General features: G+C 39.9%; 1 pseudogene; it reads right to left on the minus strand.

Moving 5' to 3' along the window:
- The window catches only part of LOC124090441 (glyceraldehyde-3-phosphate dehydrogenase-like), a 42,979-nt pseudogene extending 15,252 nt beyond the window's left edge, over positions 1-27,727 (minus strand).
- Positions 27,728-27,946: the final 219 nt, after the last annotated feature.

Here is a 27,946-nt window from a genome sequence, read left to right on the forward strand (position 1 = left end):
CAGCCCCCGTAATATTTACCTTTTCATTCTCATATATTTCTTAGTTTAGATATGATCTGAACTGTGCATTATACAAATGATCTTTAAAATACCACTAGATTTGTTTGGATGAGCCATTATGAAATATGGCTAAATTATTCCATGGGTATTTTCCTAAATCACATTATTATAACATTCACTTTACTCCAGGAAGATGAAGCTAGGAGAAGAAAGAATAAATAATATGCATAAAACCATCTCCTGAGGTATAGTGATACCAGATTTCAAACTGTACTACAGAGCAATAGTAACAAAAACAGCATGGTACTGGTACCAAAACAGGCAGGTGGACCAATGGTACAGAATAGAGGACACAGAAACCAATCCACAGAATTACAACTATCTTATATTCTATAAAGGGGCTAAAAGCATGCAATGGAGGAAGGATAGCATCTTCAACAAATTGTGCTGGGAAAACTGGAAATCCATATGCAACAAAATGAAACTGAATCCCTTTCTCTCACCGTGCACAAAAGTTAACTCAAAATGGATCAAGGAGCTTGATATCAAATCAGAGACTCTGCATCTGATAGAGGAAATTGTTGGCTCCGATCTACATATTGTAGGGTCGGGCTCCAAATTCCTTAATAGGACACCCATAGCACAAGAGTTAAAAACAAGAATCAACAAATGGGACTTACTCAAACTAAAAAGTTTTTTCTCAGCAAGAGAAACAATAAGAGAGGTAAATAGGGAGCCCACATCCTGGGAACAAATCTTTACTCCTCACACCTCAGATAGAGCCCTAATATCCAGAGTATACAAAGAACTCAAAAAATTAAACAATAAGAAAACAAATAACCCAATCAACAAGTGGGCCAAGGACCTGAACAGTCACTTCTCAGAGGAGGACATATAATCAATCAACAAGTACATGAAAAAATGCTCACCATCTCTAGCAGTCAGAGAAATGCAAATCAAAACCACCCTAAGATACCATCTCACTCCAGTAAGATTGGCAGCCATTATGAAGTCAAACAACAACAAGTGCTGGCGAGGATGTGGGGAAAAGGGTACTCTTGTACATTGCTGGTGGGACTGCAAATTGGTGCGGCCAATTTGGAAAGCAGTATGGAGATTTCTTGGAAAGCTGGGAATGGAACCACCATTTGACCCAGCTATTGCCCTTCTTGGACTATTCCCTAAAGACCTTAAAAGAGCGTACTATAGGGATACTGCTACATTGATGTTCATAGCAGCACAATTCACAACAGCTAGACTGTGGAACCAACTTAGATGCCCTTCAATAGATGAATGGATTAAAAAAATGTGGCATTTATACACAATGGAGTATTACTCAGCACTAAAAAATGACAAAATCATGGCATTTGCAGGGAAATGGATGGCATTAGAGCAGATTATGCTAAGTGAAGCTAGCCAATCCCTAAAAAAACAAATGCCAAATGTCTTCTTTGATATAAGGAGAGCAACTAAGAACAGAGCAGGGAGGAAGAGCATGAGAAAAAGATTAACATTAAACAGGGATGAGAGGTGGGAGGGAAAGGGAGAGAGAAGGGAAATTGCATGGAAATGGAAGGAGACCCTCATTGTTATACAAAATTACATAGAAGAGGATGTGAGGGGAAAGGGAAAAAAAAACCAAGGGAGAGAAATGAATTACAGTAGATGGGGTAGAGAGAGAAGATGGGAGGGGAGGGGAGGGGGGATAGTAGAGGATAGGAAAGGCAGCAGAATACAACAGTCACTAGTATGGCAATATGTAAAAACGTGGATGTGTAACCGATGTGATTCTGCAATCTGTATACGGGGTAAAAATGGGAGTTTATAACCCACTTGAATCAAATGTATGAAATATGATATGTCAAGAGCTTTGTAATGTTTTGAACAACCAATAAAAAAAAAACATCTCCTGAAATGGAATATTGTAAGGTAATCCCTTGTTTTGTCTCCATTCTGCCAAGTATTCCCACTCTCTCTATCACATAGGGCCACCTCAACTCCAACTTTCTCTATGGTGTTCTGCTCAACCTTTCCATCCTCAGCTGTTTATTTCTCTCCTTAGTCTTCTCTTGCATGAACAACATTATATTTTCTCATTAGTTTTTTTATTTGTTTTTTGAGACAGGTCTCATTCTTTTGCCTAGGTTGGTCTCAAGCTTGTGAGCTGAAGTGATTCTCTTGCCTCATCCTCCCAATTATCTGCATGCCAAAGTGCCCAGTTTAGTTTCTAGAAACAAAAATAACAAGAGTTAAGATTAAGAAGTAAGTCCAAAACAGCTTTTATATTGCTCAGGTGTAGCTAATAATAATAATGGCCAATATTTACTTGGCATTTAACTGTGCCAAGTGCTTCACAAGCACTATTTGATTAAATTTGCACAACCATCCTCTGAGGATGTTGCTATCATTACTTCCACTTAACGGATATGCAAACTGAGACTTAATCAAGGTTATATGGACAGGAAGTGACGAATGCAAGATTTGAACCCAGGTACTCTGATTCTAGAGTCCAAATATTTAACTACTTCTCGAAACAAGATAAATATACTTTGTTGAATAGTTCCCATGTGTCTTATGCTGAGTTAAATTCATTTCATAGATTATTTCATTTATTTTGTACACATTTTTATGATGTCAATAACTATTATTTTCCCCATCTTAAAGATGAGGGAATTGAGAAGCTGTGAAATTTAATAGCTTCAAAAAGATCATATATAATAGGGATTAGAACACAGATTGGGACCAGCCATGACTCAGTTTTGAGCTCACTAAACTTAGCTGTCTAGGAGTGAAGATTAAAAAATTCTGTATCTATGTAGGATGTATCCTTCCACATACCAAGGATTCTTTTACTAGCATTCTTTTACTTCAATCATGTCTTCTATGACAGCTTTTCAATACCTTAAGAACCTTAGGCTAATCTTAGTTAATGACCATCTTGAAACGTGGTCGTCTGAACTAGAACAAACATCTGATCAGACCATGTCCTAAGTCTGCTCTCCTGAATGAAATAAGTATGTCATGTCTGTTCCATCTTCTGTCACACATATGTTCAAGCTCCACTCTGAATGTGAAAGTGGTTAAGATTTCCATCATGAGTGGGAGTATTGGTTAGGAATGCTTCCCATTATGAGTAACAGAGTATCTATCAATAGCTTAAACAAAAGGGGTTGTAATTCTTACACAGCAGCAGTCTTGACATATGTGACTTCCAGCATTAGTTTAGCAACTCCATGATAGAGCTGGTATCTCTGTGATTCTCTTGATTTTTTTCTGAGCAGTTACAAATCCTCAGGAAGTCAGGATGAAAAGATGAAGGACTGAGCTGGTTCTGTTCCTTTTAACAGAAAAAAAAAAAAAAAAAAACTTTTTTTCTCCAAAGCATCACCAACTAATTTTCCTGTCTTGTTGGCTGCAGTTGAGTCACGTGGCACTTAGTACTGCAAAAGAAGCTAAGAAGTCAGAGGACAGGGCTATTATGATCGGCTTAGTCCTTTCAGGATCCATTGCCTAAGGCTGGGCAAATGTGGTTCAGAACAGGGAAGAAGGAAGAAAGAGGTCCTGGATACTAGAGGGATAAGTAATGGTTTCTGCCTTAGTGGAGCATGAAACTCATCTGCAGCCCCATACCCAATGTCTAATTTCCTTGGAGATGAAATTAGTCTTCAGGCAGCAACATATGCATCCCATTACTGCAGCCCTCCCTAGCCTCAGAGAGCTGGTACCCATTCCAAATTCCCACTAGAACTGAAATCCAGCCATGAATTCACCTAGTTTCTGCCAGCCTCTTTCTTCAGACCAAGCCACAATCTGAACAGATGTCCTTGATTTTGGACTCAGACTTGACTCCTAAGAACAAGTACTGTTTGTTGCTCAGAAGCTCTGTTATCACGTCCCATTCTAATTTTCCAAATCCAACTTCTTGATTTTGGATTTGGGCATGGATTGAGTTATGGTCCTAGCTGGTATAACCTCAAGTCCTCTTCCCCGATAGAACTCTCAACATGCAACGAAGCTCAAGTCACACCATTGATACTATCTAATAGATTCTAAATAAATTCTTGTTGAATTGCTTTGAATATTTAAACTCCCAGGATGTCAACTGCTGTTACTAATGGCAATTGCCATCTGTCAGAAGTTTATTAAGGAAGTAACCTCATTCCATGAAGATTTGTAGCAAGTTAACTTCAATGTATTAGGCAAAACGGCCAAAAATAAATGAAGTTCCATTTTTAAAAAATAAACTTTTTTTTTTAAAATCAAAGACAGGTATCAATTTATTTATTTATTTTTAAGTTTTGGGCGGACACAACATCTTTGTTTGTACGTGGTGCTGAGGATCGAACCCGGGCCGCACGCATGCCAGGCAAGCGCGCTATCGCTTGAGCCACATCCCCAACCCCCAAAAATAAACTTTTGAGAGTGTCATACATTGCATAATGAATCACAACAACAAACAGACAGTGATAAAACAGGACAAATCTGAATATGGTTTGATGTTGAGCTCTATGAACAATCTACACTGAATATTGATGATTAAGGGTTCATACAAAGAAATAAAAGGAAAGATTCAGAAGACATTGAATAACAAGAAAACAAATATAGTAATATCATGTATGAGTCTTGATAGTTGTATTCCAGGAAAGAGCCTCAATTGGAAAAAGTGGGATTACTTTCTTTTATCCAGATAATGAAAATTATTTAACCCATCAATTTTCTCTATAGCGCAGATCGATGAAGAATGGTTAACCATAATAACCACATTCTCCTACTAAAGTTCTGGTATATGTACACACTTGCATTTCTGCAAACTTCTGACTTTGTATTTTCTTCTTTAATTGAATTCTTGCATATGTGCCCGGTTGAAAACCATCTCAAAGAGTCTTTCATTCAAAATATGGACTTTTTTTTTTTTTTTGGAGGTGGGAGCAGCCCAGAAGTGGTGAAATTAATTGGGTCCTAGTGCATACATTGGGGGGGGGGATCTAGCAGTTTATAAATTAGCATATTAGAATAACCAAAAGTAAATAAATAAGTAGCTAGCACAGCTTTTCATACTATCTCAATTCGGCCTTTAACATAGTTTGACAGAGTCCGGGCGGCAATTATATTTAGGTTAAACTCACTAGCAAGGACTTGTTCTGCAGGCCTTGTGCTAATTGAAGAAAATTTCATATACTGTGGTGACTAGGCATGTATATATCAGGGATGATATTTGGCTCTGAAAGTTCAGAAATCCAACTTATTTTCTTGTTGTGCCATGGGTCTCAACCTCTTTAAGTAGGGCCCCAATTTTCTTCTAGAAGAAATTCAAGTAGTTGAATGAATACTTAATTGGGACCTCCAAGCACCATATTCTGACCAGTCAGGCCAACTCTGATTGACTTGTAGTGATTTACAGTGACACTGGGCACTGCATTGAGAAGCATTCTGAGATCTTATCCAGACTCAATAGGAAAGATACTCAACTTCCTTAATGATGTCTGTCTAAAATAGAGGGGGTGGTGTACAGTGGGAAGCATGGCTCTATATGCCATCCATGCCAAAGATCAGTATCACTCCCAAAGGTTTATTAATCCACAGATTTCCGTGTTCTAAGAAGTCTGGGGTGGGGCCTAAGAATTTGCATTTCTAACAAGTCCCCAGTTGAGGACACTGCTGATGATCCACTCCTTGTGAACCACTGCTGTAAATTACAACAGAAATAATTTTAACCAAGATATCTTTAAAAACAGGTTTTAATGCTTGTTTCCAATTGTTTCAACCATAGAAAATCCTTGATATACCACTTGAGGATTTTCTGATATTAAATAATAAATACCTCCACAAAGTCACTTGGAAGAATTAACTGCCCTGGGATGTGTTGTGTGAGTTGTTGAAAACTGATCACTTGAAATTGAAGGATATGTTAGCTGAAAGTAGCCATCTGGAATTTAGTCTTAAGTAACGTAGAATTGTTCTTTCAGTGTTAATTAGTTATCAGGAGAAGCTGCACATACAGCCCTCTCCTGGTTCTTGGATCATGTAATTAGAGTAAGAAAAAAAAAAATCTGTTCTCCAGTTTCCCAGGATGAAGGACACCACCTACTCATCTAACAGTTATTAACAATAGTTAATAACTTAGTAAGTGGCAGGCAGATTATTACCTATATTATCACATTTAAAACATTACCACATTTAATGCTTATGTCAATTCACTTTCCAGATGAGAAAACAGAGGCTCAAAGAGGTTAAATAACTCCCATAAGGTCACAGAACTGGTTAAGTGGCATAACTGGGATTTAAATCCAGGCAATCAAATTCCAGGGCTTATGTCCTACCCCCTCTGCTAGACTGCAATTTCAGGACAAATCTAATTAAGCTAGTATTGGCTGAAGCAGAAAGGACAAGGACATGGCCTGGTTTCATAACACTCGTGTCAGACACAGGATATTCAAAGATGATTTCTTTCCACTTTGGTTCTAGAAATGCTATTTTAATGCAACCTGGGTTCACTTGCGCACCATCCTTTTTGGACAAGGCCACCAAAATGACATGCATGAAATATGTTTCCAAAAAAGCTCCACATGCGTCATGTCGTTGTCAATCATATCTCCTTTAAACATGCCAAGGGAATTGGTTATTTAAAGGAATCTATTGGCAAATGCTCCTCTTGGGAAATGAAGAATCTTCTTATAATTAAAATAATCACCCCATGTTCTGTTTTACAAGTCTGATTATATTTTAATGCCAGATTCTTTTCTTGGCAGGTGGGAGGTGTTTGGTTTGAGTGGGAAGAGTATAGCCCAGAGGAGAAGTCAGGATCCAAAGCCAGAAGACCATTTGCTTTCTTATCCTTCTTTTTCTTAAATCTTAGGGGCAAGATGGGATTTAGACCAGGAGTGAAAGTGTTGCACCGAACATGGATTTCTCCACAAAGAGAAATTGTTGCTCCATGCCAGGGGAGGGTTGCCTTGCCCATCTCGACTCCAGACAGTGATCTCCACAGCAGCCAGGTGAGCACATTGAACCAGACCACCAGCATCTGTAAGGCTAACTAGCATTATTCATTTTTTTGGTAAAGATCAAGAAAATGGGAGAAAAAAGTAACCAAAATTCTCATACAGAAAACCAGATAAATCCTTTGTAAGTTTTCCATATATTCAACCAAGGGTAAATTATTAAAAAGTTTAGTGGCACTAAACAGAGAGCCTTCATCTTGGGAATCTTAATGGGAATCTTCTCACGAATTTGAGTTTGCCTGGATTTGTCTCTGTATACTTAACTTATTTACAGAGCCATTTTGTATTGTGAAAACTCTGGGGCCATGAATAGAGAAGGGGAGGGAAGACACAAATCCCAGACTAAAGCGTGTGCTTCTAGAATAATTGTTCTGCTGTACCAGTTTCCTTATGAATCTTCACTTATTGTTATTTAAATTATGTTTTAAAAGCTAAAAAACTCCCTCTTAATACCTGAGCTATATATAGATTAATGCTTCCCACTCTAGTATCTGTAACAGCTAAAGGGTTGAGCTTTACCTATGCCCCCGCCCCCATGAGCTCCTGAAATTTATGGGTCATTAAAGAAGCCTGCTCTAAGGCACATTGTCTTCAGAGTCTTCTATTTTTATATAAGAGATTCACAGTTATTTTGCACCCCTGCTTTGGGCCCTGGGATGTGAATTATCCCAGCATGGGAAAATGGGCACAGCTTCTACCTACTGAGCTTTCAGATCAACTCTGGATCATCCAGTTTGGGCTTTGGGGGTCACATGTGAGGTCAAATGTCTTACGGTCATAGATCGATTATAGTTTAATTAAAGCACTAATAGTAACCAGCTTGCGTTCCCAAATTTCAGGTCCTTTCTCAAATATGAAAGTTTAAATTTTAACTGATTATTGGTAAGGGCAGAGGAGATGGTAGAGGGAGAGGATGTGTGTAATTTTAACCTGACAGAGGATTTGTAAAAATATGAACATCTTAAATGAGAGAGACAAGGGTGAGAACACGATATGTAATTATTATATTCTAACACTATAAATATAGAAGGGGAGATTACAGGGAGAACTTGTACAAAAACATTTTAACTCTTTTCAGTGATCATATTGGTCATGGTAATATGGTACTCTCATTCTGAGTCTGTTATGTCTAAGGGGGGATGAAGCTGTATCATCCAGGGCCTCAGACCTTCAACTTCCCAGGGTACGACTCACAGATAGCCCCAGCGGTCTGAATCCATCCCCCAGCCCGGACTGGGTTAGTATTGAGGCCACGCCTCCTCCACGTGCTTGCTCCCAGCCAATGAATGTGCGCCACTGGGTACTTAGTGCAGAACCTCTGCTGGCTGGTTGTAGGACTTGCAACAGATAACATTAGCCCTTTGCCCCTACAGGTTCTTAAGCCTGAGTTGCATTCCGAGGTTCTTCCTACCCCTTCTCCTTCCTTCAAACTCCCTTTCACCATTAGACGTGCCCTGTGTCCTTGCTACCCTCATTTCCTCACTTTTACAAGTTGCTTCCCCTCCAAAATTTCTTGCATGTTTAATCCCACCTGGTGATTGCTTCTCGGTAGATCGGAACTAACATAAAAAATGGGTAATTATGGGATATTCTGATTGCTACAACTCTCATGAATGATGGGAAACTAATTTATTATCTTGAAAACTGATAAAACAATGGGAAAGAATCAAGCATTTACTGGCTTTTTTCTATGTAACTTGCACTACTGGATTAATAGATGAGGAAAATAGCTTTCCCCCTCATTTTTAAAAATTGTATTACAGTGGTACATAATGATGGGTTTCATTTTTGCACATGCACACAATATAACACTATAATTTGGTCAATATCATTCCCCAGTATCTCCCCTTTCCTATCCCTCCTCCCTCCTTCCTAGTCCCTTTCCTCTGCTCTGCTGATTTCCCTTCTATTTTCATGAGAGCCCCTGATCTTTATTTTCTGTTTTCCTCTTTAGCTTCCATTATTTGAGAGAAAACATATGACCCTTGACTCTCTGAGGAGAAAACAGTCTTTTATAAAACTGTTTAAGGCAATAACTGAAAAATAAATGATAGGACTAGAGTATCACCATTTTATAATCCCTAATATAATGAACCTAGGTATTATCAACAATTTCTCATTTCCCAAGAATGACAAGCAGACATCATGTACCTCCTGGTGAGAGAACAGAACACAGCCTACAGTTTTGTCAATGAGGTCAAACTGAAATCCAGTTAAGCCTCTGGATCTGATTGTCAATTTGCAGGGAATACAGAGGATAGAAGAATCTGTTGAACTGCACGATAAGTCTACAATCAACAAAGTCCACACTGCGGGCAATTGTACAGATCCAACAGCCTAGGTTCCTTAACAGAAAAACTTCAAGAAAGGACTGAACAAGAAAACTTAATATTAAGAGAGGTTTAAAGACATGTTGAATTTTAAAAACAGGTGAGAACAAACTAGAGTGTTTATGGGTACATAGTCTGGTGATAACAAAGAGACATAAGCAAGTGAATACTATCAATAATGGTTCTCAAATTTAGACACACCTGAGAATCGCCTGGAGAATTTCTTAAACTATGGAATGCTGTGCTCCACCCCAAGAGTTTCTAATTTAATTGATCTGTGATGGAGCCCTAGACTCTGCATTTCTATTAAGATGGCAGATGATAATGAAACTTCTGGTTCAGAGACCACACTTTGAGAAATGCTGCTATAAAAAGTCAGGATAAAAGGTTGAGTGTTTTCTCTTAATTCACAATAAGTGGGGGGCACTAGAGAATAAAAGAGATATTTTGGATTAGAGGGAAGTGAAGGGAAGGGAGAAAGTATGGGTTAGGAAGGATAGTAGAATGAATCAGACATTATTATCTTATGTGCTTATGTGATTACACAACCAGTCTAACTCTATATCATGTACAGTCAGAAGAATGAGAAGTTATACTCCATTTAGTATGATGTGTCAAAATGCATTCTACTGTCATGTATAACTAACTAGAACAAATTGGAAAAAAAAAAAGATTAGAGCTGGGTGTGGTGGTGCATACCTGTAATTCCAGCAGCTGTGGAGGCTGAGACAGGAGGATCTTGAGTTCAAAGCCAGCCTCAGCAATGGTGAGGCTCTAAGCAACTCAGTGAGACCCTGTCTCAAAACACAGAATGGACTGGGGATGTGGCTCAGTGGTTGAGTGCCCCCAAGTTCATTCCCCGGTATGCAAAAAAAAAAAAGATTAAAAAGTCAGGATAATAGTTTCTGGGAAGGAAGGGTAAGGAAGGACAGAGGAGACTGTAATAGAGACCGGATGCATGCAAAGGCTTCTGCAGTGGCTGGCCCAAATCTATTTCTTGACTTTAGTGTTGGTTATGAGAATGTTATAAGAATAATATAATAATTCATGAGGCTGTTCATTTGTTTCATGTTCTTTTGTATCTGTTTTAAAATATTAGAGTTAAAAATTAAAATTCTGCAAGAATTGAAAAATACAGACTTTATTATTGTTATTGTCACTCAGCTTGCAGTGCTGGGATCAAACCCAGGGCCTTGTATGTGCTAGCCAAGCCTCTACCACTAAACTATACCCCTAACCCAAGACTTAAATGTTTACAGTTCAATTGAGTGACTTCCTCTTGTTCCCAAACCAGGAAGTAGATGTGGTCTTTTTTTCCATGTTCCACACACTCAAACTGTACCCTAGCTCTGGATTTGATACAGGCCATCGTATCCCCTACCACAGAAACAGACAAATCTCACATGTGAGAGACATTTCTGAGAACTTATTCTTAGCTAGATACTTCTCATTCATCTTTCTCAGCAATAATATTTCTAAAGCACCAATGAAAGTAAAACCCCGTGCTCAGGATAAATGGAAGTTGGAAACAAAACAAAACAAAACATGGACCCAATCTCAAGGCAATTTGGGTTTATTGGAGAGAAGGAGATTTTTTTAAAAGTTACAAGTAAAGCAACAAAAATTTAGAAAAATTGATATGCTCTTCGTTGCTCTCCTCAATACACTTAGCTTTTTAAAATTACAAGATCATCAATTTACAAGCCATATTTATAACCCAATTCTTAAAATCTTTGACAAAATTAAGTTCTAGCAGAGCTTTAATGACAACATCTTTAGACTTTTACATTATCTTGCTTCCTTCTTAGCACCATCAAATATTTATTCAGTATCTTCTCTTTGCAAGATACTCATATTAAGGGTTTTACAGTACTTTGCTATTAAATTAAAGTCAATAACCTAGGCACATAGCCACGGCTAGTGTGAGAGCATAATGCTAAGTGAGAATCTTCCTATCTTTTGCCTCTCTCTGACTTCAGAATCAGAAAAATGATCATAATGTTCAACTGTCCCTTTTCTTTTTCTTTCTGCCCTTTCAGTTTAGTATTAGGTGACCAATGCAAATATTATGCAAAGGTTCCTCCTGAACTCTTGTTCCTCTGAGGGGTAACCAGAAGTTGGAGGAAGAAAAATAGCAACCCTTTAATTACTCATTCAATACATGTATATTAAGAGTCTCCTTATATGGTTTTTAGCTACTTTGTTGGATCACACCTTTAAAAATTAGCTGAGAGCTCTATAGATTTGCACCTCAAGAGAAACCCACATGCACCCACAGGATTTCATGACAGTTCTAGGCTGTTTGCCAGCATATATAGATTCCCCACTGAGTTCAAGGACCAGGTAGAGAACACCTGGTTTCATTATATCGTACCAGGCTGAATGCTGGGAATAAAAATATGTAAACAAATAGTCCTGTTTTCCAAGATCTTTCATTTCACCAAAGAACAAATGAGACCAAAATATTTTTATTGCCAAAGAGGTATGTTTTAGCTGATCTATGTGTAAGTAAAAGCCTTTTGGTAACAACACTATTATTTTTACATGTTTATATATTATATTTACATGTAAACATATTTACCTTAATATGGGTATCTTTTTACATGTTTATATAACATGGGTATATTTTACATGTTTATATAAAACCCTTAATATGGGTATCTTTTTCCAGGTAAATGTCTTAGAGCTTTTCATAAACCATATTATCCAGATAGATCAACAGGGGAAAAGAAAGATTCTGAGGTTTCCAAATATGACTCAGCAAGTCAGTGTCATACCTAGAAATAGAAATGAGAAACAAAAGACGTTTTCAACAGTCTACCTTGAAACAAGAAATCTCTGCATTTGCTCAGCAGTGGGGTTGGAAGAGAAGGAACTATGACACTGTACTGGGGGAAGCTGATGAGTTGGTTCAATGTGGAGGCCAGGTTTGGAGAGAGCCCTTCAGTGTGAATGGTGCAAAAAACCCTCTGATTTGCCTGTATCAGTGGCACACGCCTCGCAACTTGGGAGGCTGAGAGAGGAGGATTGCAAGTTAGAGGCCAGCCTCAGCAACTTAGCACGACCCTGTCTCAAAATAAAAGCTAAGAAGGGCTGGGATATAGCTCTGTGGTAAAGTGCTCCTGGGTTCAATCCCTAGTACTCAAACCAAACCAAACAAACAAAAAAATCACCTCTTAGTCACTTCCTTCCTTGTGGCTGGACAGCCCCAACCAAGCTTTATGTAGCTACCCATCCTGTCTCCTGTGTTTTGTTCGATCTGGAGACAGAAACTGTCACTTTGACTTCTTAGAACATCTCTTTGTTTCCTCAGATAGACCAAGTGGGTGGAGACTGAAAGCGAAGAGAGTCCCATCTTGTAATTGTCCTGTGCAGTATTTGGGGAAAATTTGTCTTGCTGGCTTGAAAGCTCCAAGACCTCCTGATGAAAAACTTTCCTGAGGAAATTATGTTTCCATCCCTACCACCTTGCCTGGGCCCTGGCTCCTACATGGATACTTAGGAAAGGTGTGTTGTGAAATCGAGTCAGTACTTCATGATGTGTTAGGTCATAAAATCATGGAATCATACTTATCAGAATGCCCTAGAGCTGTGTGTTTAGTGTTCTCTACTAAATTGTGGTTTTCTAAAATATGGCATTTATTCATTTCTATATCTTTAATATTTAACATATGATCTGGAACACAATAGATGTTCAATAAATTAATGAATAAATAAATGAACTATGGGGGGTCAACATGATACTAGTTCTTAATATGGAAGCAAAAATAAAGGAGTTGCAAAAAGGAAACATTTAAACCAAGTCATCAGGGACATTTTTATTAGAACAGAGCTTATTTTTAAAAATTCACATAGTAACCCAAAGTACAGAGACTAAAGTAATCCTCCTAAATTGCCTGAATCCAACAGTAGCTATGATTAAAATTTGGTTAATATCATTCCAGTCATCTCTCAAAGGTTAACAAATAATATTTTAAAATATTAAACTAATCCATTCTCATTTCCTTCTTAATTTGTTCCCCAGCAGGCTTCTGGCATTATGGCTGGTTATTGAGTTACAAGGCTCATTGTTCTTGGGAAAGAACAGGTACTGCCTGAACAGGGAATATTGTTCGCAGATGAATTCCTTGACCCCTTGATTTCAAACAAGAAAATATTCAGGAGAGCCAGACATGATCAAGAGAAAGAGAAATTCTCAAGCTATTTATCTGCCCCTTAAACATCAGAGCTGGACCTGGAGGGTGTTTCTTTCCTAGCTAGAGTGCACCTCCTGCTGGGCATGTTATACCCTGAGGTTGGCATGGAAGAGCATGTCAGAAGAAGGGCATGGTGCAGATGAAACAGAAACCCCCAAGCCTGCCCTTTTCTGGTTCCAGGAGTTATGGGAGAATGAAGGTCAAACAAAGATTGAGTAAGTCATAAATGAGCTTCTTTAGAACTAATTTTGTGTATAGAAAAGAAAGAACATTCAGATAGCAAAGGAGAGTCCAAGAACTGAAGGGCTTCCCCATGTATATACCAAAAAGGTTACCAATCTCCAGAACAGCTCTGAACCCTGCCCCACATCCAATATGGCACAAGGTAATCACACAGAGCATGGGTGGGGCCCAGAGAAACAATCCAACCTGAAGCCGTGATTCTCCTCCCTCATGGCTTATGAGTGGCCTTCAAGAGACCCAGAATTTCCTGCATGTCTAAGGGCAGGAATGCAAGGTAATGACAGGATTTAGGGATGGGAAGAAGCCTGAATGTGTGAGACTTCAAGACCAGAGACAAAGGGGCAGGGCCATAAACTCCAGTGGAGAGTGTCTCAAAGCCACCAGTTCAGGAAACAGCAGCCAGTTCACTATAGAGGTCACTGATGATAGGATTGAGCATATATTTGAGGACTTTGTCTTCCCCTTTCCACTGAAGCTACCTCATAAAGACAGACTTTATTTTGGATAGGAGCAAGAATGAGATGAGAGAAAATCCAAGGGACTGAGAATTTACCTGAATGAACTCCTTAAATTACATCATTGCATTAACTTTAATAGATTAAAGTAAAATTTAGATCCATCCTTCCTTCCATCACAGCTCTTACCACATGGCTGAAGTAAATTACAAGTATCAGAGCATTTATTTTTAAAAATAATTTGAAAAAGACAACATTTTCTTCTTTCATGTTAGCATAGTAAATTTGTAGTCTATGACAGATTTGAATAAGATACAAGTATACAGGGATAAACAAAACAGTTGTGTCAACATGTGATCCTATTGATGGTTATGATGGATTCAGGACTTAGTTGCGCATTATAGAAACACTCTTGCAGATTAAGTAAAGAGGGAATTGGGGGCAAAGGCAATTATGAAAGGAGAAGGTATTGGGCTTGGCTTTGAGAACTAACACCCAGAACAACACTTCAAAGCTGCTATGTCAGATGTTATCTACCCCTGGACAATCAGGAGACCTAAGAAGCTACTATCTCACATTCAGATTCCAGTGATAGGCTGAAAATAGCCTTCCAAAATATATCCACATCTTCATTCCTGGAACTTGGGAACATGGCATTATATAAATGTGATTGAGTTGAGAATCTTCAGATAGGGGTGTTCTGGATTGTTAAGAGTGGATCCTTCTAAGAGATTTGATGCAGATGGAAAAGAAGAAGGTCATTAAAGATGGAAATAGACATTAGGATGATGTGGCTGCAAGCAAAGGAAAACTGGTAGCAATTAGAAGATAGAAGAGGCAAGGAACGAGTTCCCATTGAGCCTCTGGAGAGATGCGAGCCCAGCTGTCTCCTACTGATAATGATTTTGGACTTTTGGTCTCCAGAACAGTAAAAGAATGAATTTCTACTATTTTAGGCACAGCGTATTTGATAATTTGTTTCAACAGCCACAGGAATTGAATACATCCCAGCCTTGGTTCAGTGTGATCTGGACACAAGAAGCCACCACCTCCATGGTGGCTCCAGAAACCATAGTGTTGCCTTCACTGTGATCCGGAAATCAAGAAGTCCCCCCAGATCTGTGGGATCCAGAGCCACAGTGTAACTGTTGGTGCTAAGTACAAATGCCACCCTTGTATCACCTCTTTTTTTTTTCACCAAACTGCTAAATTTAGTTCTCACATGAGTGCCCTTGACCAGTGGCATCTAAATCCCTATGGAACATGAGGGAGTCTGGTTATACCAATTTTATCATTGAGGCCCCAAAGAACTGAAAGATGCAATAAGATGCAATAGCCTGAGGTTTAACAATCCAATCTACTGTATCTGCCATGCTATGCCTGACATTTTTAGTACACTATTACATTTAGTACACTATTACTCAAAAAAACCAACTGAAGTGTTAAGATGAACACGCCAAGCTTCAGACAAATATAGATATTACCTCCTAAGAGTCCTCTGCAATTAAAAAGAAAAGGTTATTTGGAAAAAAAAAAAACGTAATAGATTGGAGTGTTTATAACAACTGTTTCGTTGCCAGGCAAGATATTTTGACTTCCTAGTGAACATTCATGACTTTCTCCAACTTTCTTCCTAATACTATCTGATTTTGATCCTATTAACTTGACCTTAAGGTTTAACATTTGTATTCACTTCCACCACATATATTCCATGGGATTCAATGGTCACTTCTGATTCTCTTAGCCTGGCTTTCCCATTTCCTTCTTTACTTTGATTCACCTTCTAGTTGCCTGCAATTCCAACTTCAACAATGTTTTCAAAAAGGTCTTATGGTATATTCCCTGAATTCTCCTTCATTTTTTTCCCTAGTACCGGGGATTAAACACAGGGCCCCTTAACCACTGAGCCACATCTCCAGCCCTTTATTTTTATTTTTTTTATTTTGAGACAGGGTCTTGCTAAGTTGTTTAGGACCTCACTAAGTTGCTCAGGCTGGCTTTGAACTTGTGATCCTTCTGTTTCAGCCTCCCTAGTTACTGGGATTACAGATGTGTGTGACCACAGTCAGCTGAATTCTAGCCTCCTTGAGACTACCTGTATATAACCTTCATTCTGAAGGGTAATCTGGATAAAAAATCAGAACATGGTAAACATTGTCCTACTGTCATCTAGCATTGCATGTTGGGACATCCTTTTATTGTTTTATTTATTATTTATTTTTACTCTGGTTGATTACTTATTCCCTGGTTGATGGTTTTGTGCTTTAGACTTTTCAAAATTTCTGGTAAAACCTTTATATTTATCTCCTTGCTTGGCTGCTGCTAACGAAGCTTGTTTGTGTGTTGATTGGTATGTGTGTGTGTGTGTGTGTGTGTGTTATGTACAAGGCAGGTTTTATTATTTGCATACTAAAATCTGGGAACCAGTTCTTCTTGCTGTCTTTACCTGAAACTCTACAGGGACTGGTTTGATAGCCAGGGCCTGGGCCCACTATTGGTCATAAATGTTGAAGACACAGAAAGGTAGAGTGTCCCTCCAGGATGGTTCTCATTCTGGTTGCAAGTAGCAACTTGAGAAATGGCCCTTGTACATTTGAAAATAGCTCCTTTACTCCTATCATCTTCTCATTTCCAGCTAAGTATTCCCAGGTCTTTCCACACTTCTCCATCTTGATTAAGTTTCTCTTTATCTCCATCCCTCTTAAAATGTGATTCTCAGCATAGAACAGTGCAAATAGGATCTCACTAAAATAGGGCCCAGTAGGCCTAGGCCCTCCTTTGTTTTGAGCCCTCTCAGTCATTTAATATGGACCAAAGTCATGTTCATATTTCTAGAAGCCATATTTTACTATTTATGCATTACACTGTTTTAGTCAGCTTTTCCACTACTGTGACTTAAAGACCCAACCAACACAATCATAGAGAAGGAAAGGTTTATTTAGGTGCTCATTGTTTCAGAGGTCTTAGTCCATAGATAGCAGGCTCCATTCCTCAGGGCTTGAGGTGAGGCAGAACATTATGGTGGAAGAGTGTGGCAGAGGGAAGCAGCTCACATGATGATCAGAAAGCAGAGAGAGAGAGAGAGATCTCCACTCATTAGATACAAATATATACCCCAAAGCCATGTCCCAATTCCCACCTCCTTCAGCCAAACCTACCACTTCAATTATCATTCAGTTAATCCCTATCAGGGGATTAATTCACTGATTGGGTTAAGACTCTTACAACCCGATGATTTCTCTGAACCTTCTTGCATTGTCTCACACATGAGCTTTTGGGGGACACTTCACATCCAAACCATAACACACTCTATAACTAAAACTGATAAGACTTTTCTATATGTGTTGTTGATAAGCTCTCTCCCATTCTGTAGTTGTGTAGCTGCTTTATTCCTCTGTATTTGTTTTGTTTTTAGACCTTCTGCCATTTACATTATTTTAAATTTGGTTGATTATTCTGGACTGTTGATCTTTTGGATAATGACATTGATGATTAGTTATCCCTGATAACTTCATGTTATGAGAGTATTACAAAATGTCCTCACTGAGCTAATAGTAATGTTTTTATGTCTGTGTGTGTGTGTGTGTGTGTGTGTGTGTTTGAAGTCTATAAGACCTAGCTGACATACTAGTTCTGTGATGTTGAACAATTTCATCAGATTCCTCATTTATAAAGTAATAATAAAAATAATACCTCCTTTATAGGATTGAATATGAGGTTCCTAACACATATAATTGAATATATGGTGCCTAGAATATACAAAGTACCTATCAGAAAGTAACTATTGTTAGAATTACTGGTTAAAAAGTCAAAATAGAAACTGATGATAAAAGAGCCCCTTAGCAGGCCATGAAAAAATCCCTCCTGCCTTTGCATTAACCCTGTAACTAACAACTGTTCTGTGTCTACCTAATGGCACCATCACAAAATCTTTGTGAATTTATAAAACAAGATGGTGTTGAAGATCTTGTGGAAGTCCGTATGAACCATGCTATAGCCTTCCTTCAATAGCATAAGTAAAAGGAAGTGAGGTTGGTGGGGCCTTGCTCTTTCCTGAGTAACCCTTGCTTGCTGGTTCCAGGGTCCACTGCTTCCTTTATAAGAGCTATCGAAGGCCATGTTCAGCAGATGTCAACGTAACTGATCTGGAGAGGTGGTTTCACATTAGGGTTCAACATAGTGCCTCAGAGTCTGTTCCTCCCAGGGGAGAAAGAGGCAGAAGGCAGGGGTTACAGCCTTTCCACATCTATGACACCCAGAACAGCTCTACTTTGACCAATTTTCTATATTTGTATTCCATATATAGACTCAGATCACATTGTTTAAAAGGGCATCAGGAGGGGTCCTGGAGCCCACATCTGGAAACCATCCATCTCTTTTCAAATTCCACTTTCTATCCTTTGCTCTCCTTCAGTTTAGGAACAACATTCCAGTTGTAAGCCCTCCCCAAACCTTTGGCATTAGGGGTTAAACCCGGGAGCACTTTAACACTGACATGTATCCCCAGTCCTTTTAATTTTTTTATTTTGAGAGAGGAGCTCACGAAATTGCTGAGGCTGGCTGAACTTGCTATCCTCCTGCCTCAGCCTCCCAAGTAGCTGGTGTGTGCCATCACTCCTAGTTAACATTCCAGTTCTTTATGGCCCATCAAAGATCTGAGAACAGAACAGCAAGTTCCTGTGTAACAAGTTCTTTCTGCCTTTTTGGACAGAACTGAACTTGGGCTGAGGGACCTGAAAGCACCTAAGCTGCTCAGCACCCATTGTTCACTTCACCCATGACTTTCCTGTGAATTCCTTGTTGTGCGTTCACCCCTTTCAGGATGAGGAGCTCTCTGCAGCAGAGGCAGAAGCCTTCAGGACCCATGGCTCTGCTTTCTGTTCTTTGCTATCATCACATATCTTGCAAAGAGTCTTCCTTTCTCCTATAAATGAAAATGCCCTTTCCAATGTTCCCAGCCTGTTAAACAGAACATAATTTTCTGGGTTTTAGAGTTTCGTGCCTTTCCCAAGTTGTGTGTCACCCCTCCCCCCACCACCAGTTTTCTACTCTTCATATGTTTTGTTGTTTTTGTTGTTGTTATGATGAGCATCACTCTTATTTATTCCCCAAGTGTATTAGCTGGACTTTTCTATTCTCTTTGGACCTTTAGACTTTGTTCTCTTCCTTGTTGAATTTTGTTGTTGTTGTTCTTATGCTTAAGTTTCTCATGGTGCTCCCTGTATAATCATCTGTGATTTTTGGTTCTCTCCCCATCTTTCCTCAACAGTTTCCTTCAGTTATTCAGAAAATGTTTGTGTAGGTTCAGCTCTGTGCTGTGCAGGGAGCTGGGTCTTGGGGAACAGCACACGGTTGTCATTCTCAAGGAGATTTGTCACAATTCCATTTGTTTATGTATTTTTCTCTCTAGGAGCCACTTTGTTCTGAAAGCCTGAGACCACGGGCTAATTCTGGCTTAAGTAATGGTCTTGACCAGTTGCAAGAGAACACGACTCTACGTTGGCAGAAATCAGGGCAGCAGGTTCTTATCAAAGACTGGAGATAGACAGGAAGCGAGCTAGCAGGTATTCAGAGCCTGTGGCATGCTGAATCCTGTGCTGGGTCCACTAACATACCTTATCTTATTCATCATGTTTCCCCGCAAAGGGGTCTCCTAATCTCATGTTGCAAGCAATGAAGTTCAAGTTTAGAGAATCCCCAGGTCACACGGCTATAAGGGAAGAGGTTGAGATTCATGTTCAAGTTCATTTTTCCACAAAATTGCAAGACTCAACTTCCTTTGAAATTGTGCCTTTGACCCTTCCACATCTCTTTTTCACTCAGTATACATTTCCCACCCCTTTTTAAACCCAGCCTGGCTCAGAGCTCCCTTCTTCCAGCTAACTGCCTTCACTAAGTGCTCCAGAGTATTCTTGAATTCTATACCATCTGTGACTTAGGCTTTTCATTATTTTATACCTAGCTGACATTTTGCTTTATAATTATTTTTACATTTTGTGTACTTGGCTGTCCTAAGCGCCCCAGTACTGGAGGACTGAGTTCATCCCACCTCAGTGACTAGTGCCAAGGGTCCCAGTTGTGGATTGTGATCGCCTTCCGATACGGTTTTCATCTTTCCCTCCTCTCCTCCTTTTCTAGACTTTTCTTTACCTCTCATATATTTGTGGGTCTTTAACCCTTTTTCTGCTCCCCTGAAAGTATAAAAGCTAGGTCTCCAGTAGATTTTTCAAGTAAATGACAAAATGGCTTTAAAAGTTGCCTCTGTGGGCTCTTCTTTGTGTAACATGTCCTTGGTTTGAACTCACTAGCTATAAGAAGTGACAAAGACCAGTGTTTTTGCTTCTCTCCTTCCCTGGAGATGCTGTCTTCCTTGAACACCATCCAAGGTCACTTAGTTCCCTTGGCTCTAGTTCCTAATGCCCTCCAGGAGTGCACTTAGACCTCTGATGGACTCTGAACTCTGAGATCAGCCCTTACCATTTGATGGCAGCAAGAATCTCTGCTTTATTCATGGGACATCTGGCACTTTCCTCTGAAATCCATTAGCTTTCCCCCACCTCCTTTTTTCCCATTCCCATTTTCCAGTTGTCCAATGAGCACAGTCATAGTTTACATTGTCGGCCTTCTAGGCAAAGTCTTCAGATGGATAGAGCATAGGTATTGGGGTCTGATGTGGGAGTCTGCATATCTCCCCCCAACCCTGTTTCTTGCATCTGCAAAGTACACATTTCCTAGCTACAGTATGAAGATCCTTCATCTCAGGCATGTGTCGATAGCTCCTGAAACCATTGTGTGGCAACCCTGCCGTGGTTCCTACACCTGGACTAAATGGTCAGTCCAGAGCTAGGCTTGGCATATGCACGATTGTCAAACCTCTTGGTCATTCTCTGCCCCTGCTATATAAGCCCCTTTCCACATTTCTCATTTTTCCCATTACTGACAACCCTGTAAGCAGGTTGGGGAGAAAATAAAGATTCTTGGTAAGAAATCTGCTCAGGGACACATGAAGTTATAGCGAGAACCCCACAAGTGGCTTCCAGGATCCTTACCATGTCTGTCCCATGTATCCGGAAGCCTGGGACCCACCCTGTACTTCCTTCATAATAGCATAACTCATCAGCATTAGCAGAGTCCTTCTTATGTGCCATGAGCTGTCCTAAGAGGTATACATGCATTAACTCTTTTAAACTTTACAGAAACCCAGAAAGTAGGGTCTAATATTATCCCTGGTTGGTGTATGAGGGAACTGAGGCACAGAGATATTGAGTGATTTGCCCAAAGCAACACAATTATCAGTAGCAGAACTAAAATTTGAACCCTGGCAGTATGGCCTCAGTCACCTTCAAATGTCACCTTCAAATGGATGAATGTTCTGTTCTCAGAGTGAACATCTCCCTCAAAGAAATAGGAAGGAACCTGAGGCTGGCTCTGTGGGCTGCCAAGAAACCATTCACTTCCCTTTCTTCTTTTCCATAGAGCTTTGATCTTGCTCACTCTCCTGAAAGCCCATGTGCTTCCCAAAGCAGGGCCCATTTCAGATGGTGAACCCCGATTGTCTCACTCCCAGCCCTAATTGGTGGGGGTTGAACTTAGAGGCTGACTAGACATGGGACTTCCTTTGCTTTTACCAGGAGTTGCACAGGAAGAAGTCTCCCATCTGCCTTTAGGTAGTGAGGTGGAAGGCAGATGTGATGTGTGAAGCTGCTGCTTAAGGAGACAAGCCAAGGTCAAGATCAATGCATGAGATGATAGAGAAAAAAGGGAGAAAATGCCAGGTCAGTAATCCTCTGAATTAACCAAACTTGCCTCATCCCAGAGTTTTTAGTCATGTGAGATAGTAACCTCATCATTATTTACCCAGGGTCTGTCCACTTTCATGCTACTAATATTTGGAGCTAGATAATCCTTTGTTGTGGGGAGCTGTCCTGTATTCATTCATTTGTTCTCTCTCTCTTTTTCTTTTTTTTAATGGGACTGGGGATCAAATCCAAGGCCTCATGCATGTTAGGCAAGCACTTTGACTTTGAGCCACATCCCCAGTTCCTATCCTGTGCTTTGGAGGCTCTTTAGTAGCATTTCTGGCTTCTACTCACTGTATACCAGTAGCACCCTCCTCCCCAGTATGACAATCTACAAAGTCTCCAGACATTCCAATGTCCTTTGAGGAAGTGAAACAACTGGTTGAGAACTCCTGGCTTAAGCTTTTATTCTGCAAAATGGATTGTACACAGGCGATACATGATCTATTTGGTTGTAGGAAGAAGGTGTGAGAACTTCTGTTTATAATTATTTCTCTCATCCTCTACTTCTAGTTTGAAAAGTTTTATAATGTATGTAACTTGATAAAATAAAAGTCAAAATGGCTACCAAATAGGGTTTTTTTAAAAAAAGGACTGGGGCTGTAGCTCAGTGGCAGAGCACTTTCCTAGCATGTGTGAAGCACTGGGTTTGCTCTTTAGCACCACACAAAAATAAACAAAGGCATTCTGTCCATCTACAACTACCAAAAAAAAAAAAAAAAAAAAAAGCAAAAATCCTTTTTGGAGCCTTGGAGATTTCCTGACTAGAAAAAGATTACTACACAGATATGTCAGAAACTGCATCTGCCAGAAGGGACAACTTTCTGAAATTTAACAATGCCTTTGGAGGTTTGAGAAATACTGGAGCCACCAGTTTTTCTTCTTCACCTGGACATTCCAAAGCATACAAAATTTATTACCCACCAATTCAATTACTTTCTGATTGCTGAGCTTGATAAATGCCCAAGCCCACTTCACTGGGCAGGATCTTGGTTCAGTCTAAGTGAACCTGAGATTCCCAACTTGTAGATCCATTCTGCACCTAAATAAAATTGTCCTTGCTTTTATTTTAACTTCATTTATGATTTTTGGCTTATGAAATATTAATGCAACAATTCAAAGACATAGTTTTAAAATAAGTTCATGTCTTAGCATGTTCAGAAAAGTTCTTTTTGCTGTGGGAACATGTGATTACAAATATTTGGAAACCACTTGCTTAAGCCACTTCTGGTTTCTATTTTCTGTTACTTGCCATCAAAAGCATTTTAACTTCCTAAGAGGATAATCAGATTAGCTACAATAACTGAGCATTTACTACATGCCAGACACTGTTGTAAACCTTTGCTTCATCCTCAGAAACATCTTAAGAAGGACTATCATTTCCCCATTTTCCGTGTGAGGAACTAAGGCAAAGAGAGGTTAAATAAATCCTAATCCTCACTCCTTTGGTATGCAAAGGAGTGAGGATTAGAACCCAGCAGTCTAGTTATAGCGTCTCTGTACCCCTTGACCATCAGGTTATACAGGGTCACAAGCCTCATTTTACAATTTGAAGCAGAGCTCTGAGGAGGTAAAAGAATTTTTCCAAGCAAAAATACTAAGTTGTGGCAGAAGCAAAGACAGAGTGGAGCATGGAGGGCCCCATGCAACTTGCAGCCAGCTGCTGGGTAGGAAGTGGGTCTGGTTCCATCCTGATGAAGAGAAGGCAGCATCAGGAGTCAGTGATCCCCCCTTCCTTTCCTTTCTACTCCTCCTCTTCTCTCAGATGTGAGCACCTCCCCCACCACATATATACCCCCCAAGCCTGATCTCTATCCTCTAGAATCAGTTCTAAGTGCCTGGAATCCGGGAAGCTATCCCTGCCCCCATAATTATTCTTTACTTAAGTAAGATGAGAACGAACAAAGGAAACTCTCTTTTTATTGGCTTGAGCTAATAATACAGTTAAGCAAATACAGGTATGTTAATACATTCCCTTTCAAATCCCATTTATTTACTGATGGAAATTACCTGGGCATGTTCTTTAAATTAAAAGTAATTTCTTCTGCAGAAGGAAGATAAAAGAAATAGTGCCTCTGACCTTTCGTATTAAATCACCTCTCTTTTTCCTCAGAGTGTGGCAAAAGCACAGGCAGATATAATAGGCTCTCTAAACTCTATCATTTCCTCTTCTCAAAAGCTGCTGTAAACTTTACCTTATAAGTGCTGGAACTACAGCCCAGGGTAGAATGACCAATGTAGAAAGACACTACCAGAAAATACAAATAAATGTATCACCCCGGGCAGTGTTGCTAAAAATAAGCCATATACCAGAGCTATTTTAAAGTTCTTCCACAGATCTTTCTAGGATTCAGAAACTGAATACGTTCTTATGAAGGAATAATACTATTAAGCCAGGTGCTGTTCTGGATGGCAGGAGTCACACAGTGATCAAAAGAGATGAAGTCCTAACTCTCATGGAGCTCCCCTGCTAGAGGAAGAGAGAAAGGTAATAAATCATGGATTGATAAGTATATAATTTGTCATGTGGTAATAAGGGACCAGGGCAGGCAAGGCTGCCCTTTAGGGCGCTCTTCGATGCCGATTTTACTACCATTTTTTTTGGTATTGGAGATTGAACCCAGGGGTGCTTAGCCACTGAGCCACATGCCCCACCCTTTTTATTTATTTATTTTTTATTTTGAGACAGCCTAAGTTGCTGAGGCTTGCTCTGAACTTGAGATCTTCCTGCCTCAGCCTCCTGACTCGTGTCCACCACCACACCTGGCTTCACTAATTTCTTAATGGCATCATATTTGGTAACTTCTTCCAGATGCAAAGTCAGGTCTCCAACTCCCACACCTGTGACGAGCACACAGAAGTCCATGCCACTCAACTTCCCATTATGCTCAGGGATGACCTTGCCCACAGCCTTGGCAGTGTCAATAGATGCAGGGATGATGTTCTGGTCAGCCCTATGGCTATGGGGCCAGTTTCCCAGAGGGGTCCATTCATGGTCTTCTTGATATCACTGATGGTTTATGCACTATGGTCATGAGTCCCTTCATGATGCCGAAGTTGTCATGGATGATTTGAACTTAACCAGGGGGACTAAGCAACTGGTGGTAAGGAGGCATTGCTGATGACCTTGAGGGAATCGCCATAATAACTCTCATGGTCGGCCCCCTTCGTAAACATGGGCATATCAGAAGGAACCCTTTTGACTCCACCCTTCTCATGAGCCCCAGCCTTCTCCATGGTAGTGAAGACACCAGTGGAGGCCACAACATATTCAGCACCAGGACAGTCTCATTTGATGTTGGCAGGATCTTACTTCTGGAAGATGGAGATGGGCTTTCCATTGATGGTAAACTTCCCATTCTCAGCCTTTACTGTGGCACTGAACTTGCCACTGCTGAGGTCATATAGGAACATGGAGACCATGCAGCTAAAGTTAATGAAGGGGTCATCCATGGTGATCATGTCGACTTTGCTGGCGTTACAAGCAGCTCTGGTGGCCAGGAGCCCAGTAAAACTAAATCCATCTACTCCCAACCTTCACCATCATGTCTCAGGAATGTGCCTCGCACCACAGGAGAAGATGTCTATCAGACAGGGAGGAGAAGAAAGCCAGACCCTTGAGTTTCTAAAGCTCTGTTGAGAGGGGAAGTTGAAGCTGAAGGAGGAGGGTGGGTCAATAAATACCCTCCACTTCTGCAACTAAGTCCCTGAGAAAAGTTTGTGTTATTTCTCTTGATACCTTGAAACACCCCTGATAACATTCTTGGCTGCTTTTATATTTTATGGCTTTCTGTTCTTCTTGCTTAGATGTCTTACCTTCCTTGGTTTCTTATCTAACACTAAGATTCCAGGGTTATCAGGGTATTTGAGGAAGAGGCACATTCTAGAAAGTACAATAGGCAAGATGCCCCAAGATTCATCTATCCAACCATCACCAATCCAACACATATCTGCTGAGTGAGCAGAATGTGCAGTGCACTTTCTAGTGCTGGGGAGACAATAGTGAGGACCTCTGGGGTTCCCAACATCATCACGATAAGGATTATAAATAACTCTACTGCCAGTTTTCCACTGCAGGTGACTGAAAACTTAACTCAAAATGGCTTGAATGATCTGTCTCAAATATCAAAGCATCCAGTCATGAGTACCACATAAAGTTCCACATTCTATTCTCTGTAATTCTCTTGGATTGATTCTCCTCCATTATATACTGGCATCCAATCGGGCTAGAGATAAGCTGGCTACAGCAGTGCCAGCAATCACAGCAGACATCACAATATCCAAAGAAAGAAAGAGAACTATTTCTGTATTTCTTAGAAGAAAGAAAACCATTCTCAAAATTCTCCAGAAGATGTCCCTTATATCTTATTTCCATGGTCTTCCAAAATTCATCACTGGCATGGAGATTGAGATAACCTTAATAGGCCCAGACTGGTCATGATCTTCCCTGGATTCTGGGAATGGTGTCACCATCTCTGAGCATCATGGGGATGTGTCACAGTATCTGTCTAAAAGAACTGAGTTCAAAAATTGTGCTCTATATGTGCAATAAGAATTGTAATGCATTCCACTGTCATGTATTTAAAAAAATAAAATAAAATAAATTAATAAATAAATAAAAGGCTAATCTTAAAAAATAAATAAATAAAAAATAAAAGAACCGAGTTCTATTTAGAAAAAGGAAAATGGGGTGAAGGTAGTGGGTGGCACACTGTCCACAACACGAGAGATGCTCCCTCAGAGGCGTAAGGACGTCCTGTGGTGGAGTTCAGAGGGAGCACTAGGGGTTTTCTTTTTTACTTTCCTGGGCAAGAGAAGTGAGGGAAACAGGAAAGTTTGAAAAACAAGGTTACTTTGGGGGATGGGCTGGGGATAAAGAACATGAGGCTAAAAACCATCCTAGATCCAGACTATGAGGGTCTCATAAGCCCTTCTCCAATGATGTGGTTTAATCCTACTACAAATGTAGAGTCGATATGAATATTTTTAATGTTTTCAAATCTCATTTTTAAAATTGAGAAATAGGGAAGGGAAACTAAATGTCTCCTATGTGCAAGATTCTCTCCTCCAGTCCTCACAACAGCCTAATAGAAGGCTACAGTTCGAAGGTCCATCTTACAAATGAACAGCTCAGGAACCATATAGATCATAGATAGCTTAACCATATAACAGAAGCTCTTACTGATTGGTTTTGGCCCAGGGACACAACTGTGGGTCTGGTAGTTCCTAAGCCTGTGACCAACCGATGGGTAAGACAAGGCAGTGTGGTGGAAAGAATGTGTCGTGGCTCTTGCAATCGTGGAGAAGGAAAGTAATGAGTAACTGGACTGGAGCATCAATGGCAGGAACAGAGAAGAAACATGAAAATAGGAGTAAGTTGTAAGAACTAGAGACCGAGTACCTGTTATGGGTGAAAAGACAGAGTTTTTAAGGCACCATCAATATAGTCAGTTCAATGATAAATCCTTATTTTGAAAATTCAAATTTATTCCAACTTGGGAAACACACAAACCCACACACAGCTATGTAAGTACCTCACACATCCACCAGCCACCTGGTGCACCATGAGCCACACCCATCTCTGCCTAGTGTGACAATTTTCTGTCTCATTCCCAATAATCTTCCTTCTACCACTTCATAATACTCTACATTCTTACAGCCCTTCTGATGCCCATTTCCACCAGCAAACTCCAAGTGTCCCATTTCTTGTATCATTTATGTATTTCTCACTCAACCACATAACACGTAAGATCATACTATTAGGGATTAGGTTCCTACATTTTGCTTTATGTTTTGTGTCACTGATGAAGTTTTGAGTGTTGTTCCCACTTTCATCCTAAGCAGTTTGTATTTTTTTTAAAAAAGGTTTATTTATTTCTGCTTTCAAAGAACAGAATTATGACAGTGTAATTTAACAATCCT

This window comes from Marmota monax, unplaced genomic scaffold (genome assembly GCF_021218885.2).
Source record: "Marmota monax isolate L192 unplaced genomic scaffold, Marmota_monax_Labrador192_F-V1.1 WCK01_AAM20220418_F8-fsc00017, whole genome shotgun sequence".
NCBI classification, from domain to species: Eukaryota; Metazoa; Chordata; class Mammalia; order Rodentia; family Sciuridae; genus Marmota; species Marmota monax.